The sequence below is a fragment of the Felis catus genome, chromosome B2, assembly GCF_018350175.1.
Source record: "Felis catus isolate Fca126 chromosome B2, F.catus_Fca126_mat1.0, whole genome shotgun sequence".
NCBI classification, from domain to species: Eukaryota; Metazoa; Chordata; class Mammalia; order Carnivora; family Felidae; genus Felis; species Felis catus.
Window position 1 is genome coordinate 108520242 of NC_058372.1, and position 16994 is coordinate 108537235.

The 16994-nt window shown below is 33.0% G+C and overlaps 1 long non-coding RNA gene across 1 annotated transcript in view; it reads right to left on the minus strand.

The window, feature by feature from the left end:
- Positions 1-291: 291 nt before the first annotated feature.
- Positions 292-16994, minus strand: part of LOC123385533 — a 211805-nt gene continuing 195102 nt past the window's right edge. The window contains exon 3 of the long non-coding RNA XR_006598241.1: positions 292-1465. This is a non-coding gene — a long non-coding RNA (uncharacterized LOC123385533). The remainder of the gene's footprint in view (positions 1466-16994) is intronic.

Consider the following 16994-nt stretch of genomic DNA (forward strand, 5'->3'; position numbering starts at 1 on the left):
GTCTCTGCCAAATAGCCTACTAACTGTCCCTAAACACTGCCCTTTTCCATGTTTTTGTTTCAATGGCCAATAGCAGGGTAGGGTGACTTAATCTTCCTGATACCTGGGGGGTTTTTTGTTTTGTTTTGTTTTGTTTTTTTACATATCCACTCTCTGATCAATAAGTCATAATGATTTTCTTTTTTTTTAATTTTTTTAAAGTTAATTTTAAGAGAGAGAGAGCAGGGGAGGGGCAGAGAGAGAGGAAGACACAGAATCTAAAGCAGAATGCAGGCTCTGAGCTGTCAGCACAGAGCCTGATGTGGGGCTTGAACCCACGAATCATGAGATCATGATCTGAGCCGAAGTCGGACGCTTAACCGACTGAGCCACCCAGGCACCCCAATAATTTTCAACTTCCTACAGAAATAAGGTATAAAGAATAAGCTTGAAACTGTAGAGCTTGGCATTAAATGTTCTCTCTAGTGGAATCCAAAACTATCTCTACAATTTTATTTCACAATATAGATAATCCACATATTGAACATTTACTCTGTATTTAGCACCCTTAAGCATTTCACATACATTATCTAATCTAACACTAATCTATTTTATAATAAGGAAACATAGACTCAAAGAAGCCATTTATAGCAGCCAAAATGATTCTGAATCTCAAAATTTTCACATGTGTTTCTGGGCTATAATGTTCTCCAATGATTTATTATATTTCAGACCCAGGTGTCTTTCCACAATCATGCTAATTTCTTCATTCTCATGACTTATTCTTCAATTTTCCACAACCAAAAGATTAATGACATATTAAAATTCTTTCAACGTTTCTTATTTGTCATTTATCATGCTATCATATGACATGACCCTTGCTATTTTATGTGTTTTATTTATGTCATGCTTCAGGAACTCAAGTTTAAACCTCCTTAATGCAGGAATCATGAATACACATAATTTATTCATGTAACTTTTCATACCTTGTAAATATTATTTGTTTATAATGACATCATATATACAGGATGGTTCAAAGTTTTTATTCTGCTATAATCATAATGTACATCAGGAATGTGGTATAATTTAAATATTCACATAAGGAAAAATGGTAAATGTAACAAATTTACAAATCTCTTATGAGAGAAAAAGTAAATAAGGATGCTTGACAGAATAAAATTTTTAGTGGAAATGGGTTGTCAATTTAGATAACTTTTTTTTGTCTATTTTTATTTTGCCCTATAAAGATTTCATAGATTTTCTGATAAGTTTTAATTTTTCTCTCCAATATTTAGACTATTTTTTGAGTAGCCAATTAGTGTTTAAGCTTTTAGTAAATATAGCCTGATAAATATGCACATTCATGTAGTCATTATATAAAGATTTGCATTTTTAGTGAACAAAGAATTTCCTTCATGTGGCCTTTGTTAGTCATTTTTTGGAGAAAAAAATAGGTCTTCTAAATCACCCCAGCCATTCTCATTATCTGAGGGAAAAAAAACAAACAATCTCATCAAGATTTAAATGGATTAAAACACATGTCATTGAAACTATCAAATTGTATGTAGCCAAGTGATATCAAACCACAATGGTCTTACAATAGAAGAGGAGAGCAGGATAAAAATATCTTTCAGTTTTCTTAATTTTAAAATCAAGAAAATTAGGTCTATTATCATGAGAAACAAAAAGATTCTAGAATGAATAGATTAGAAAAATCATCTATAAAACTAAAACATCTTTGAAAATTCAATCAGAAAGAAAAACTGCATTGTGATTCATCATAAATTTGCATTTATGATTTTGACTAAAAAACAAGTAAGCAAATACCTTTATCTATAAGAAATAAGAAATGAAGAACTACATTTTTCAAAACACCAAATAATATTATAAAAGCAATTAACCTTTTTGAAGCAAGACTTTCCTCATAATTGTAAAAATTGGTGCTGAATTAGTGTGGCCATTGGATTTTTTCCATAATCAATAGGTTTTAATTATTTAATAGGTTTAATATGACCAGAAGACATATATTTGGGATGTGACTATCCAAATTTAAGTTATGAGGTACTATGTGTAAGGGTTAAATTGTAGTGTAGGGCTAACCTGTAGCCTTGGGAAATAACAGCTTTGTTTTGACACTGTAGGTTAAGAGATAACAGCCTTGTCCTATCAATCAAGGGAACAAAAGTTCAAGAGAAATCAACTGGATTGGTGTTTGATTGGATTGGGGCAAGGGCATGTTGAGAACTTCGAAAAAGTGGGCCAGAGGCAGGGTCAAGGAGGTCAACTGGTTGCGGCTTAACGGCTTAACCGGCTTAACCACAGAAGGTCTGAACTGTTTCCACCCCCATCTGGGAACTATTTCTTTGTTCTGTTCCCAGGTGATGATAAGATGATGTGGTTGGCAATAAAAACTCTGTACCCCGGCTGTTTGAGGCTGCACTCTGATCAAGAGTGTTGGTCCCAATCGGTAGGCCTTGCCTCTCATTGCAATAAACTTTGTTGTGACTGTCACTGGTGCCCGTAGCATTCTGTTTCAGGACTCATGTGGATGCAACACTATCTAGTGAATAAATTATATTATGAACAAACAATAGTTATATTTTCAACAAGTATAAGAATCTTAGAATTTTAACCTGAGAATAATGCAGGAAAAAAGTAATTAGAGAAGATATAACCCATATAACCAAACTATAGTCTGCTAATGTTTTGAACATTTTGCATATATCTGTGAGATTCATTGATACTTGGTTATTTCAAAAATGTATATATAATTTCTATGATATTGACATGCAAAAACAAGTAATTCTTTAGAGTTGTTTCACTGCTACTTTTGGAGACTTGGGTTGTCTTTAACTAAAGTACATGAAATATGTGACACATTGGATTTGGGGAAAAGAAGGAAAGCATATTTATTTGATGATATATGGCATATGGAAATGTGCTCTTCATTTGAAAATTTATTGAAGCTTGTCAGTAGCTTACTTCTGTTGTTTATAGCCTGCCTATCCTGTTGGGAAAGGGGTTTAATGGCCAGCCTGAGCAGATAAAGAATACACAAAAGTTCAGCATGAGTGGAGCTTAGAGTTATAATTCAGTTGCAGCACACCACCATGTCTTTGACATTGTGGCTAAAAAATGTATTTTCCATAGTAGACTGAAAAAAATTACCTTCATCAGGTTCTAAAGTGTTTGAAATGCCACCAACATGTTCATTTTTATTTTTTTGACCTTCTTTCTTCAGATATTACTCCCTCAAAAGGTAATTTTTGGGTCTTCATTGGCAAATGGTCTCATCTCTTTATCTATATTGTGCTTAATCCCGATTTTAAATGTTGTATCAGTCAAGTGTTTTATCCTGATTATTCTGATTATTTATTTATCCTGATTATTCATTTAAGCCAATTAACAAAAGTTCTGCAGAAAATTTTTAAGTCACATATTTTCTTAGTCATATTTTCTTAGCTCACATGAACAGAAGAAATAGATATTTTAAATTTTTTAAAAATGGGATTTATAATACTAAGTTTGAGATTAACATTTCAATTTTGAATTAATAATAGAAGAAAATGCAGAAAACAGATTTAGTAAGAACTTAGATATTATGTATGAGATATTTCAAAATTGTTATGAAAGGTTTTGTTCCATTAAACCTTCCAGCATCTTCTCTACAATTTAGAGCTCTGTTCATCTGTAGTCCATTTCTGTCTCACCACAGAACATCTCAGTCCCCATAACTTATCAAAGACTTATAACTCAAAGTATCATCTTTTGAATTACTGAAGAATCTTAATGGCATATGAGATGAATGAATTCAAAAAACAGGATAAAAAGATAACATTCCTTAGTAGAAACTTCTTTTCCAAAAATTCTTTGTTGTTGTTTTATAAGTTGTTCTCTCTAATCCAAGAAAAAACTGCCTGTACCATGTCACACTACACATCTTTCTGTTCTCAAAATGTTCAGGAGAAGTTTAAAGTAAACATTTAGCTCCATTTGAGTAAACTACAAGTAATAATAAATACATCTTGAATTAGTGATTCTCGAAGAAATTTAAAAATAAATTTTGGATGTAATTTTCTTTCTCCTTGAAAATTCACTGATGTTGAATTTTCTTTTTCTTTTCTTTTCTTTTTTTAAATATGAAATCTATTGTCAAATTGGTTTCCATACGACACCCAGTGCTCATCCCAACAGGTGCCCTCCTCAATACCTATCACCTACCCTACCCTCCCTCCAACCCCCCCATCAACCTTCAGTTTATTCTCAGTTTTTAAGAGTCTCTTATGGTTTGGCTCCCTCCCTCTCTAACTTTTTTTTTCTTTCTCCTCCCCCATGGTCTTCTGTCAAGTTTCTCAGGATCCACATAAGAGTGAAAACATATGGTAACTGTCTTTCTCTGTATGACTTATTTCACTTAGCATAACACTCTCCAGTTCCATCCACGTTGCTACAAAAGGCCTATTTCATTCTTTCTCATTGCCAAGTAGTACTCCATTGTGTAAGTGCTACTAAACCATTGTCACATTTTCAGGGTGAAGAACCTGAGTGTCTAGAGTGAATATAAATGTCACCATATTTATAATTTTCTATACTGAATATGAATATAGATTCAATTGTAGGAATCACTATGTATACAAGCAATTCAATAATATTATTTTGATATAAGAAAGAACTGCCATTAAGCTGATTATAATGAAGTATACTCCAGCCTTTGAAAATTCAACATCATTATATTTAAATAAGTCTCATTATTTTGAATCCTTTTATATATTTAGTGGTACCTAAATCTTCCAGGTATATTTATCGCTAAGAGTTTGTTAATAATGAATATATATCTGTGAAAGTGAAATTTCAGCAGAGATATTTTGAAACAGGATACCTTGGGCAGGGTATATACAATGATGTTGAATTTTCGAAGGCTGGAGTACACTTCATTATAATCAGCTTAATGGCAGTTCTTTCTTATATCAAAATAATATTATTGAATTGCTTGTATACATAGTGATTCTGACAATTGAATCTATATTTATATTCAGTATAGAAAATCATAAATATGGTGACATTTATATTCACTCTAGACACTCAGGTTCTTCACCCTGAAAATGTGACAATAGTTTACTAGCACTTTTGTAGACATAACCAATTGAGGGACACTCTAAGCTGGGCTGATTTTATACAACAATGATATAATTCTAATGATGTCCCATGGACCCTGCCCAAGGTATCTTGTTTCAAAATATCTCTGCTGAAATTTCACTTTCACAGTTATTTATTTATTATTAACCAACTCTTAACAATAAATATACCTGGAAGATTTAGGTACCACTAAATACATAAAAGGATTCAAAACAATGTGACTTATTTAAATCAGTTACATTTTCCAAAGAGTTCTGACAATTTCAGGGGGTAGCTATCATCTACTTACTGGTCAGAAATATTAGATAAAAAGTTAAAATGTAGTAGTTCTGAATGGAGTATACCCCTGTCTGTGTTTCGTACTGGGTGCAAGTGGTTAATAGGCACAGATGGAGAAGTTGGAGGACAGCAAATGAAACTTAGCCTAAAGGCCCTCATAGCAGGATTTAATTATATGTTTGCCTTCATGGTGTAATGTTTTCTGTGTTGCTTTCTTTTCAAAAACTTAACTACAGAATGATCTATTATATTTTAGAAAAGTAAAATATATTATTTATTAAATTTGGAACAGAGTAACTCACCAAAAACATTAACATTAAGTGAACATCATTCTATTCATCTCTGTATGCACATAAAGAAATTAAATAAACTAAAAATTTGTAAATGGTATCATATTATATAGGTTATTAATTTCATTTGAGTTTCATAGAAGAAAAATCTTAAGCAAAGCTAAGTAAATTGCTAAACTTCAGATATAGTTAAAATAGAATGAATAATAATTTATTTATGGTTTTTCCTAAAAGATCTAAAAAGTTTAATAAACACTAATAAATGGAATCTTTGTGTTTTAACACTATTTCTCCATTTTATACAGTATTGATTGACCCTTTACTTTGAAAAAAAAATGCATCTGTCATCCAAATAAATTATTTTTAGTGTATTCAGTCCCCAAATGCTCTTCCCCATTTTTTCTTAAACCCACTCCTGGGGTGCCTGGGTGGCTCAGTTTCTTAGTCATGGGACTCTTGATTTGGGCTCAGGGGATAATTTCATGGTCATGAGATTGAGCACCACTTTGAGCCCCCCATCTGGCTTTGCGCTGGGCGCAGATCCTGTTTAGGATTCTTTCTCTCCCTCTCCCTCTGCCCCTCCCCCACTCTCTCTCTCTCAAAAACAAAACAACAACAGCAAAAAACACTCCAATCACACTTTTACTCCAACCACTCTACTGAAATCACTTTGTTAATGATCTTAGATCTCAAAATTGCTAAATCCCATGCTAAATTATTTGTCTTTATTTTACATGAACCATTAGCTGCATTTAATACAATTGATCCTTCTCTCCTGGAAACTCTTCACTTGGTTTCAAGGACACCAGACTTCTTCACAAATCTGTTTCCTGTGCTTGTACCTTCAGTTTGACCTTTCAATATTGTAGAGTTCCAAGACTCAATCTTTTGCTCCTCTTCTCTATTTATACTCACATCCATAGCTTTGAAACCAAGTGTATATTGGATCCCTAATAACTCATGTCCTATAGTCTTTCTTTAACTCCAAACTCATATATCCAATTGTTTACTTGCACTTCCATGTGGATGTCTAATAAATCCTTCTAATCTATCATGACCAAAACTATATTTTCAGTAGATAACAAACCAAACAGTAAATAAATGAATGAATAGGAGTAAATAAATAAATAAATAAAGCACATACTCTATTTATTGTTCTTCACATCTCAAATGATGATAATATCATCCTTTCAATTACTCAGGCAAAAATAAATCTTAGAATCGTTTCAACTCTTCTTTCTCATAGCCAACATTCATCAGAAAAGTCCCATTAGTTCTACATTCATAATATATCCAGAATTTGACTCCTTCTACCTTCTTCCATTTCTACAATTACCATCTTGATCCAATATGCCATCATCTGTTACCTGAACACTGCAATCACTGCCAGTTATTGTATTAAAAAGAATCTAGTCTCTCATTCTTTCATATTTTGGGTAGTCTGATGTCTTTAAAACTGAACAGGAAAATGTTTTCCTCAATATGGAAATTGTTCAATCCTCTTACAACATTGATTAGGTTGCTTCTCATTCACCTTGTTATTAAGTGACTTGCTTTAGTCTACCTGAATACCTAAGGAACTCTTTACCAATGTGGCTCAATAACTTAAGAAGTATATGCCTCAATGTTGGTCATTCTATACCACGATTTCCTAGATTAACACAAGTTCCTTTGATTTCCAAACCCACTTCTCCCTTTATTTTAGGAAAATTATTAAATTATACGTTTGTTCATAGTTTTTCTTAGTTTTTTGGTACTCTGCCTCAGGGACCCTGATAACAAGTATTTGGTTCCTCTGTTTTATCTTTAACTGCTTTCATCTCTTTGCCTCTTTTCTCTTTATTTGCTCTCATTACACCATCCCTTTCCCCTGAATTGAGAATTCAGTTTTGAGAGTTTTGAGCAATGTATATTATAAATATATAATTCATATGTTAGTTCCATAAATGGGACATTGTGATATAATATTATTACATCAAAGTGTGCTTATCATATAAAAACAAGTTTTATAGCTTTCACAGCAGAAAAATTTTTAATTTCCCTTTTCTTGTGTAATGTTTGTTTACCCTCTGGAATCTCTGTTGTCTTTTCTTTTTCGTTATTTTTCTCTAGAAAATTAGATTAATTGCTAGGCTACATATTTTCTTCTTTCTCATGCTTACTATATGCAGCTTTGTCCAGAATTTCTATTTTATCCCATACAATGAGAGTGAATCTTCCTTGACGCTGCTCATAATTGGTAGGAACCCTCTCTTGAGCTATAGTTTGAGAACTAAAATTTTGCTATTAATGTACTTTTGGTATTTTGAAGATGTGGGAAGTTTAGAGTTTGACTGTAGTCATTTTTGAACAGCCAGGTCTCTGTTCTCTCTTTTGAGATTTTATTAAAAGTCTGTAATAGAATTCAGTCCACTGAGTTCAGGTACTTACTATTCTTGAGGAAGGATCCACTAGAATTTTTGATCCTTCTCCTGGAACACAGTGACCCCTGGTGGTGTTTCCTGCTTCTGCTGAGGGCCCGAGACGCTGCTGGTCACATAAAGATTCTGTTCTTAAGGAGCTCTTCTCAGATTTTCTCTAGGTTACCTAATTCCCTCTCACTCTGCTATTTTAAGAATTTTTAGAATGTTTTCAATTCACCCTCTTTCCTGTTTAAGAGATGAATAGATAAATGAGGATTAAATTGCATACCAGAATCAGTTACTTTTCAAATTTTATATTATGAGGTTAATTACTTTGCATATTTGGATGTTCCTAGTAAATTCATTACTGGTTGTGTCAGAGCACAGCGGTTGTCTACCCTCATTATATCTTCTTCCTATCTTCTCTAGTAGTAGAACATTTGTTCTAGTATTGTGTACATGTCTGTTCAGGACAGAAATTAGAGCCGGTTAGCACCTACTGTTTCTATGTGTAGGCATGTAACTAACTTTTGGTCAATAAAATGTAGGCAGAGATATTTTCTGGCACTTACTACTAAGACAAAATATTTTTTTTGATCTAACATTCATGTGGTGATTTGTTATTTTAAAAGTATTATCATATATATAAATTTATATATATATGTACATATATAATTTTTGTTAAGGTTTCAACTTTTTGTCATAAAGTTGGTCATAATATTCCCTTATTATGTTCTAATATCTGTACTGTCCATTTTTTCATTCTTTTTTTAAAAATTTTTCTTTATTTTTGAGAAACAGGGAGAAACAGAGCATGAGCTGAGGAGGGGCAGAGAGAGAGGGAAACACAGAATCCAAAGCAGGCTCCACACTCTGAACTGTCAGTACAGAGCCCAACATGGGGCTTGAACCCACGAACTGTGTTCGCTCAAAAAATAAACACTAGATGATAACAGAGGCACGTTGGATCACAGAGTCTTCCCTATCTAATACTTGCTTGACCAAATAAACAGAAATTAGTAAAATTAGCATGCTTTTGGGATTGTGTTTAGTTCCATGTGATAAGAAACCCTAAACCGTAGTAGATTTAACAATGTACTGTTTATTTTGTCCCACTTAAGAGAATTCTGATGGGTTCAGAGAATTGACAGTGACCCAGGGTTGTTCAGCTTTTGACTCCTTCATCTCTAGAGTGTGCCTCTTGTTCTTAGGTTCTAAGTGGATGGCTAGAGTTTCATCCATCACCTCCTTGTGTTACTCCGACAGCAGGATGAAGAGAAGAGAAAATAATGAAGGGAGCATGCCTGATGCCTTTTAAGGAGGTTTAGTAGTAAGTGCCAGAAAATATCTCTGCCTACATTTTATTGACCAAAAGTCAGTTACATGCCTACACATAGAAACAGATGTTAACCTGAGCCAAAGTTGGATGCTTAATGAACTGAGCCACCCAGGCACCCCCCCTTTTATCATTCTTAATATTTTGTTTATCTGTGTCTTCTTTTTCTCTTGAGCAATATCACAAAGTTTGTCTACTTGAAAATCTTTCAATCAACTTTTGAATTTTTTCATGCTGTTTTAGTTTTGTTAGTTTCATGCTATGTTAGTTTCTTATTTCATTAATTTCAGTTATCTTTATTGTCTTCTTTCTTCTACTTTCTTTGGTTTCATTTGGCTGTTTTATCTTTAGTTTCTTATTTAGATGCTTAGCTTGTTAATTTTTAGTCCTTTTACTTCAATTTCACTACTTAAATTTTTATTTTTTCTTTAAAATATATTGTTCTGTCCACATATTTTGATATGTTCTATCTTCCTTACTATTTACTATAATTATTTTTAAATTTCATCATAATTTATTCTTTTACCTATAAGTAGTTTAGAAAGGGGTGTGCATTTTAATGCCCAAACATGCAGCAAAGGGCAAATTTATACTCTGTTATTGATTTCTAAACCAGTTGTACTCTATTCATAAAACATGGTCTAGTGTTACAGCAATGTTGTTAAAAATATGTTGATACTTAATTTGCAGCCAAGTAAATTGTCAGTGTGTGAGCATGATAAAATCATTTGTTCTGTGTTTGAGAGCAGGTTCTATATAAGGAGGGTTTCCATAAGACCAGTTGGCCTAGGTGAATCCCAGTTTATTCTCATTATCCCAGTGTAATCACTTGTAGCACCCTTCTCACAAAACATAAGGTTTTTTTGTTGTAAGCATTACATTATTATCAAATCAAATATTAATTCCAGTTGGCCAGTTATGAAATTTGAGCCTTCAGATTCTCAACTAATTTTTTTGCAATTTAATCTCCAGATAATTGAGAGAGTTTGTTGAAATCTCACTATGGTGGTGCATTTATCAACTGATTCCTGCAGTTTTATCACTTATGCTAAGACTATTTTCTTAGATACATATATGTTTACAATTGTTATAGCTTCTGAGTGAGATCATTTTTCTCATTGACAGGTTTTTTTCTAATCCTTTTGTGTTTTTATTAGCTATTTTTACCTAAAAAATAATAGTAATAAATAGCCACACAGCTTTAGTTTGGTTTGCATTTTCTTGATTTATGTTTTTGTTGTTGTTTTTTTTTTTTTTTTTACTTTCAAACTTTTTGTTGTATGTTTACCTGAGGAAATCAAGGCAAGTGTGCAAAGTATACCTATGTATCTAAGGTCACCCAACTAGTAGGGAACAGAGTAAAAACTTAAAACCAGGTCACCTAATGCAAAATTCCCCATTGTCCTTAATAATAAGCACAAACGTTGACCTAATGCTCAGTTTGTGCCAGTTGCTGTAGTAAGAGCTTTCTTTGTATGCATTATCCTGCTTATTTCCATTAAATTCTAGTCCCTCTTTAGAGCACTCATGGCATCAGTATGTGGTAGATGTTCTAATATATATTAAATAATAAATAGAAAAACAAGGGAATCATTTCAAGGTATTTTCTTTTTTGTACCAGACAAATGGTGCACTATGAAAACAGAACAACTTTTAAATCGAAGGGAAAATTAATGGTTTTAAATCTAAGTTAGATGTGCACATGATTTCTTACATTTCCAGCTGTTGTTGGTGAACACTTTGGGTCACCCTGTCTGCACTTTGGCACTTCTTAGATAGGAAGAACATGTGTGTGTTGCTATTTTTGAAACAGCTAAGGGTGATAGGGCTAGGTCCCTGGTGTGAAACTCATCAGAAATTCAACTCCTTTATTTAACCTACAATCTCAGCCATTTATTGAAACTACTGGTTTGAAATCAGAGCCTCAAATCAGAGCTTCTCAGGAAGCTGCTCAAAAGGCCAGCACCATGGAACTAGAAGGGCTCTTTTTTTTCTTTTTTTTTTTAATTCTATGTTTAGATTAGACCTAATTTGTAACTGCAAGACTTCCAAGTCTCCTAGACTGATTCTTTTCAATCATGCAGAATACCACTACACAAAGTCTTTTTGAATAAACTTGATATTTATTTACCTTTATCTGATTGTTTGTAGCCTCTCAAGACTAACTGATTGGGCCTACTGTTCAAAAAGAAAGGAAAAAAAAATCTGTACTGCACAAAAGAATTATGTTCTTGCTTCTTTCTGGAAAACCAACATCACACTTACTTATTAATGGTACAACTGCTGTTAACTCCCTAAGGGAGACAAGCTCTCAGTGCAGGCCAATTGTCCCCAAGACCTTAAGACCCCTTCTATACAAGGCAAAAAATTTACAGGAGTTTGTCAGTCATCACTCAGGCTATCTCACTAGGATCCTACGTTAGCCCTTAACTCATTTACTTATTCAACAGATTTATTCACTGAGCACCTTCTATGTGCTAAGTACTGTTCACTGAGTTCCCTGAGTATTATTCATGCTTATCTCTGGTATCACCATTATAGGAAGTCACTATCATTTATCAGATATCCCTATTTACCTTGTTGGACTTGAACTGATATTCTTCACTCCTACTCTTAGAGGCGTTAGTAGTTATCCCTGTTAGGAGAGCAACCACGTCTGTCTTACTTAATGTAGTTTCTCAGCAACTAGCAGAGTGCCTGCTACACAGTTGAATGTTCAATTCAACCATATAAATCCAAGTATATAAATCAAAAAATAATCTTAAAACTGTTATGAATAGTGGCTAAGCCTTCAAATCCTATCCCTTTCCCAGCCCACATTTCCATGCCTTTATTTCACGTATCTCCATTTTGGCTCACATGCCTGTGTGGCCACATCTAGAACACCACTCCCTGACACCACTCCCTGACCCCCTCTTTTCCATTCTCTGACTTAGTGGCTCCTCTGGGATTCCCGTATCTTCTCTTCTACTTGACTTTGATATCTTCCTTAAAGATTCAAAGCTGTGAGAATACAAAGCCTGCCAGGGAAGAGAGCCAGATCTTCTGGGAAGAAAACATCATACTAGTGGGTATTTGACAGTGCTGCCTTTGTAAATAATAGTTATTTGACATTCCAGACTAAGGAGGTGTGTGTGGAAGAAGAGTCAGCTGCCAGGGAGGATTAATTAGCACAAAGGTCACAGTTGTGCTGCACATATTTTTGTAAGATACCACATCTAATTGTTAGCCAGTTAGGTTGTGCTTATTTCGGACTGTTGAGATTTTTTGGTTTAATGAGACAGTGCAGTCCATCTTCACAGATCGCTGACCATTGTTTGAAGCGTGATGATAACTGCATTTAAAGTTATTGAGCTTGAGTTTAAATAAATTATGCAGAGGTCAAAGAACACATATTTGATGTTCCATAAACAGCCAGAGCTAGTGAATCACAGCTCTGAGAAAAAGCAAAACAGTTTTCGTTTTTTTAATCTAATACCCTGTGTCTCACTGCTGTGTTTTTCTTTAAGCATTACGTATTTTGTAAAAAGTTAGTTATTTGTGTAAGTGACCTCATAAAATTTCTCTATAGACTATATGACAATTTTTCAGATAGCTTTTATTTAATTAGATTAAGACCAAGTAATATGTACTAAACTCAGTTGGCCATATACTTTGAACTATAAGGCTAAACTATAAAAGTATTGAATTTATTTTGAAATAGAGAAGGAAATTCATCATTAAAATATGCTCACACATACGCTGTTTTCTGTAGATTTTTCAAAAAGTGGTAATTTTGTGAAAATCATCAGTGTCATTTTTGTAAACTGTGTTTTGGTATCTTTCATATTTATATATTAAACACATTTAAAATAAGACAATGATATTTAAATAAACAGTATCTTAATAAAAGGAAAGTGAGTAAGTGGGTAATTGAGCGCCAACTATTTGCCAGACATTATTTCAGAGGTTTCCATGTATTCTCCTATTTACTCCGTACCATAACTTTATCATGTTGGTGTCATTATCCCTATTTTGGATATGAGGAAACTTAAGCACAAAGAGGTTAAAAAATATAACTCAAATTACACAGCTAGCAAATGAAGGTTCCATGACTTGAATTACAAAGTGTGTGCTCCTACTTTATCCCATTATTCAAATTTCCAAATTTTACTTAATGCTGTATTTAGGAAACACTTAGGTATATCCATTTAAACAAGATATATTAAAATTATTACTTAAATAATATAAATACTGTAATAATGGCACTATATAATCTCTTACTTTAAAAGATATCTGTAAAGAATATATATAAATAAATAAGATATATATGTGTATATATATATATATGTGTATATACACACATATATATATATACACACACACACATACACACACTCCTATAGCTTACCAAAATGTTATGTAAAAATTTGTGACACATGCCATAAGCTATGTCAGTTAACATCAATTCCTTTTACTTATGTCCTCTATAATACAGGCTTAAAATTTAAAATACTCAACTTTGTACTGCCAACTAGTAGGAGTTGTCATGTGATTCAGTTCTTGCCAATGAAACCTAAACACAAGTATGAGGATTCTGCATCTTCTGTTTCCTTTTCCTTCTTGCTTGGAACAGGGAGGCTGAAGTTCCAGCCATCACTATCTAGGATGGTAACCCTGGAAATTAGAAGGGGCCTGGTCCCTGAATGTCATTGGTGAACCACTATGCCCACCATGGATGGTTTCTCCAGACATCTAGGTCCATAATATAAATATAGTTCTCTTAGGATACATCACTGAAATCTCATTTCATTTAATAGCAGCTTAACAAATCCCTAACTGATACAATCCTCTCTCTAATGACTTGGACTGTGGAGTCAAGAGTAACTGCTATCAAAAGTTTGGGGGTTAGTGTTCTGATGTGTAATTCAAGGCTTAATTAACATACATTTTTTCTTACTTGAATTAACTGACTCCACATTCTTTTTTCTCAAACTGGATACTATTATCCCCAATAATATAGCCAAATACTTTTAACAAATTTATTTTACATACAGATACCTAAGACAGTATCTGGAGGTCTTGACTGAAAATGAGGAAAAACTCTCTAACACACAGTCTAGGCAGCATCTGATCCTAAGTCTAGTTCAGTTGAACATTTGGTCTTTGATTCCACAATGGCTCTCTTAGAAATGGGTAGAGTTGGATGCCAGGATAGAGAAACACAATATTGTCTTGCCATCAAGCCTGGAAATAAGCAATGTTGCCAGATGACTCTGCCTCTTTTCTGAACTCAGTCCCTCATAACAAGTGTCTCTAGGAATATTGTTCTTTGAAATTATGTTTTGGCAAAAAAAAAAAAAAAAAAAAGGCCTAAAGGATAGCTATTGCTGGCAATAACAGGCACCATGAATAGTCCAAGAAAAACTAAAAGACTGAAATGATATAGATCTTCTCTAATAATGTAATTACCACTAAAGTTTTTCATCTAATTTTAATTTCCCAATTTCTATTTATAGAAATAATTGTGAAACTTAGGAAAAAGAAGAGATAATATCTATTTAGAATGTTAGAGAAGCTCAGACTCAAAACTATTCCCCAAACATAACAAAATATTTTTAATAAGATTTCCTGATTCCAGGTACAATTTACTCCACCATTCTAAGATTATTATAGGGGCAAATATTCCCACTAATTACCCAACATAAGTTTTTTATGCAAATTTTTTCAATTCCCTCATCTTTATTCCTGTTAAGTTTAAATATTATTGATCCTGACTCTTCAGAACCCCTTCTGAAATATCTTGGTAAACTAACCCTCCATTTCATATGGTTCAAAAATTCTTGCTGTGGGCAGGGGTGGGTGGACAAAATAGAAAAAAGAAAAACAGGGCAAAGAAGAAAGAAGATAAGATAAATCAACAACAGTTGAGCGTTGGCTCAGTCAATCAAAGGAAAATTTTAGTCATTGGTTGAGCAGCACACAAAGTGACCCTCTTCTACCAGCTTTGTATTTTCAGTAACATCTGTTAGACACAAAAGTGATTTGTATGAGCAGACATTTTGCAGAAGTAAAGGAAAAGAGCTAAGTTTCAGGGTTAGGTCAATGTCATACATATCAGAGAGAACATGAGTCCCCTGAAACTTCAAGATTTCAGTACTTTGGACTCCACTAACCATGGCTAAAACTCAAGTGACCTTAACTATCTAATAATGCATTGGAGGGCCCTCCTGGCCTTGGCCACACACATAATTAGAAACAGAAGAGTAACAATTGGTTTATCTCCCCTTATAATTTACAAAATGTATGTGTTTAAAATGCATGTGTGTGTATTTTTTTTGTAAAGAAACTAAAACACGGATGCTATAGCTGTTATTTCATAGAATACTAGATTTGAAGAAAAAAATATTTATCTATCTATCTATCTATCTATCTATCTATCTATCTATCTATCTATATTTTTAACTGAACCAGAAATAGTTTACATAAGATTCCTGGTAGTTACTTTAAGTAAAAAGGTGTGAGCTGAAATTTTCAAACTCAAGACTAACTCTATGACTGAATTGATATGATTTAACACCTTCTGAAAGTCTCCTATATGAACTAGTAAACTAAATGAATTAGATATTTTTACGGGATTAATTGAATTGATGTAAGTGTCATCTATCATTTTATGTATTGTATTTGAGAGACCTTAAGAACATAGGTTAAAAGATTTTTCTCCTTAATAGTCAGAAATGTAAGAATTTCAAAAAATAGCATGACCCAGCCTCTCAGTAAGTGCCTAAGTTCAAGTGGACAGTCTTAAATTCCAAAGAATATTAGATCACTGGAAAGATGGCTAAAAGATCAGACATATTTCTCCCTCAGGGGTTAGAAAAGAAAATAACTTTTGTCCTTTTTCTAAATACTTCTTATAACAAAAATATAGCCATATTAATGACAGATTACCTTTGATTAGTTATTACAGCTTACATTCAAAAGTAATATGCATGATGACTACTAAAAAGTATAGAAGATAATACCACTCTAACCACATTATTTAATAAAGGATTACTGCTTAAAGGATTAATCTAAAACTTTGGAAACCCAGATTTTAACTAAAAGATAAAGTAAATTATTAGGTCTGCTGCTATCTACTTTGAATGCACTTCCAAAAATCTGTATGAATTAGGAACATTCTCTATTGCTGTTATTGATTATTCATAAGAATGAGAACCATATCTAACTCCTTCTCGTATCATTCTTCTTCACTCTATATTAAAAACAAAGAAATACAGTGAGGAAGGGAATTTTAAAATATGAAAGAACTTTCTAATAAATTTTCTAAGTTAAAGAGAACCTTTTAAAGGGAAAATACTTTTAAAATAATAACAATTCAAGAATTAAGCACAACTCTTTTAATATGTGAAATTACCTTGCAGAAGAGAAAATAATATCATAGAAGAAATACTTAACTGATCTAGCAGAAAGCATAGTTTTTTTTTCTTTAAATGCTTTTAAAAACTACTAGAACTGGTATAACACAGTAATTTGTATTTCTGAAAGATTAACCTTTTCAGTATTTTGTCATTAACCTGAATTTGCTGTCCC